The sequence below is a fragment of the Epinephelus moara genome, chromosome 9 (assembly GCF_006386435.1).
Source record: "Epinephelus moara isolate mb chromosome 9, YSFRI_EMoa_1.0, whole genome shotgun sequence".
Lineage (NCBI taxonomy): Eukaryota > Metazoa > Chordata > Actinopteri > Perciformes > Serranidae > Epinephelus > Epinephelus moara.
The window spans coordinates 37,700,778-37,703,557 of NC_065514.1; the positions used below are offsets into that span (position 1 = coordinate 37,700,778).

The 2,780-nt window shown below is 44.1% G+C and overlaps 2 protein-coding genes and 1 pseudogene across 2 annotated transcripts in view; 1 reads left to right on the forward strand and 2 right to left on the reverse strand.

Moving 5' to 3' along the window:
* LOC126395310 (uncharacterized) overlaps positions 1-2,780 on the forward strand; it is a 196,311-nt gene that overhangs the window by 115,683 nt on the left and 77,848 nt on the right. The gene's annotated exons all lie outside the window — the stretch shown is intronic.
* Positions 1-2,780, reverse strand: part of ajm1 (apical junction component 1 homolog) — a 91,214-nt gene that overhangs the window by 61,516 nt on the left and 26,918 nt on the right. The window lies entirely within an intron of this gene.
* The window catches only part of LOC126396001 (uncharacterized), a 43,088-nt pseudogene that overhangs the window by 3,393 nt on the left and 36,915 nt on the right, over positions 1-2,780 (reverse strand).

Here is a 2,780-nt window from a genome sequence, read left to right on the forward strand (position 1 = left end):
TTGCTTCGAGCGAGCAGAACTCCACCGCGAGCGAGCACAGGGGAGAGAGAGAACGAGAGCAGGAGCGAGCCAGCGCGCGCAAAGCAGCTGCACAGTGTTGTTGTGTGTGTCGCTGCTGTTTTTTACTCGCTCGCACCTGCCTCTGCTTCACTCTGTTGCTGAATATGTGCGCGAAGATCAAACAAGTGCGCGTGGCAGTTGAAATCTGCACGCGTGACACAATAATTTACACGAGAGAGAGATCTGCGCGCGTGCAGATGTGTTATCCGCTCGCGCGACATATGACACAAATATAACGCCACAGTATTATTATGACTGGGAGGAGTGGATTCATTTAGACTGACATAGTCATCTTGACACAGCCAGTTTTCAGTGAAGCTGAGTGAATCAATATGATTATCTGATATTAATTAATTTACCAACACTGCTTTAGATGATAGAGACCTGATATTTAAAAGTCTGCATTTAATTATCCTGTTTTGTCTTTCTGTCACAGAAGAGGTTTTAATTTTTATGAGGTTGTTATGCAGAACTCCTCTTTGTTTAATTTTAGATTTAGATAATTTGGGTGGTCGGGGGAAAGACACCATTTGTATAAAACTATGGGTAGGTAAGTGCACTAGAAGCTCAGAGAAGCATGTAGGACTGCGACTCTGATTCCTGGTCTCAACTCTGGGCTGTCTGGGTTTTGAATTACTAATAAACTTGACCAGGTTCCGAGAGATGAGAGCAGCTCCATCCAAAGTGGGATGAATGCCGTCTCTCCTAATCAGACCAGGTTTTCCCCAGAAAGTTTAACAAAACCCACATCGTTTGCTGGACACCACCTGGACAGCCAGCGAGTAAATGATGACATGCCGCTAAACATCTCATCAGTGGTCAGATTTGGGAGGGGTCCAGAGAAAACTAGAGTCCGACATGGTTTTAGCGTATTCACACACCTAGGCAACATTAATTTTAGTGACCTCCGATTGGCATAACCGGGTGTCATTGCCGCCGACGTAAATAACAATCTTATTAAATCGACGTTTAACCTCAGCCAGCAGTTTTAAATTTGACTCAATGTCGCCCACTCTGGCCCCAGGAATACATTTGGCTATGGCCACTGGTGTTGCTAACTTCACGTTTCTCAAAATAGAGCTGCCAATGATCAGAGTTTTCTTCTCAGCGGGTGTGTCACTGAGTGGGGAAAAACGGCTGGAAACATGAACAGGCTGGTGGTGAACCGTGGGCTTCGCCTTGGTACTAAGCTTCTCCCGGACAGTTACCCAGCCTTCCGGCTGCACGGGGGTTACCGGGGGACCGTTAGCTATGCTATGTGGCTCCACACCGGCTACAGGGGGCTGGCTATTTACCGCAGCTACCGAGTGATTTTCCATGGTGCGGAGCCGCGCTTCCAATTCACTAAGCCTGGCCTCCAACGCAGCAAATAAACTACACTTGTTACATTTACCACTGTCGCTAAAGGAGGCAGAGGCACACATCATCTGGCACACCGAGCAAGAAAGAGCAGGAGAAGGAGAAGTCATCGCTAAGTGTAAGCTAATGTAGCAAACAAGGCTAATAACGTGCAAACAACAGCTAAGATTAGCAGTAAAGTCGTTAGAAAGAGGAGAGCTATAAGTGCTTAAACAGAACTAGTGTGGGTTAAGACGTGAGGTATATGTTAAGCAACTGAAGTGAGGAAAAACAGAGAGCAAGCTGGTAGGAGTTCACTAGAGCAGCACAGAGACGCAATCGCAGAAACACCAGAAATGACACAACATGCTTACCGCAGTATGTCAGCATGTCTCTGGCAGTCTAGGATAGTGATAGTGAGATACTGGCTACAGTTGCATATGTAGTAGTGATAAAACAGAAACAAAATGAGCATCAGATAACAAAAAATGCCACAATAATATAAATAACCAGCACCAATTAATCAGCCAATGAGAATGTGTGTGTGTGTGTGAACTGGCTGCTGACCGCTGACGGCATGTTTGCTCCCTGTGGCAGGTGCTCTGTCCCCGCCGAGCCCTCTGTTTTGTCCTCACAGTGTGTGGGTGTTGGACCCACCGTCCCCACTGTGGACCCACCGTCCAACACCCATACATTGGGTCTCATTCATGAAACGTGAGCAGAAGGAATTTGTGTGTAAACTGTTCGCAGACGGAAATTTACTTGCATGTCCGCATTCATCAATATTTTAGTAGCTCCGATCTTTTCGTAGCTACTAACAAAATGTACTCCTGCTCCTGACCACTCGTAGTGCTTGTGTAAATTTAGTAAAGCACATAAATATTGCTTGTCACTATTGGAAATTACAATTTTAATTCGTATTGTGCTCTGTTATGTACACAATACACAGATGCCTTTGAAACACGTAATCTAAACATGACGAAATATCAAAAATATAACACATTTAGTTAAATTAGTTGGCAATTAGCAGGTTTAAGATCCAGATTAGGTTCATGATTGTGAATTATCTATGTAAATCGACTCAATAGATTACACGTTCTTTCTACATGTTGAATGATGATAATAAAAATATTCGTAAGGACAGCTGGATCACAGCCTCTTCGGCCTCAGTGCCTGGGTTCAGCAGGGGCAGCAGGGACAGCAGGTGGTGGAACCATGAAGGAGCAAGCACCAGCTGAAAGAATTACTTGAGACAACACGTTTTGTTTTTTTTGTTTGTTTTTTTGTGGCTTTTTGATCATTTGAATGAATAAATCTGATTTGAAAAATGTTTAATTTACGTTGTATAAAACAGAGCTTTAGGCTATTAAGATTCAAATAAT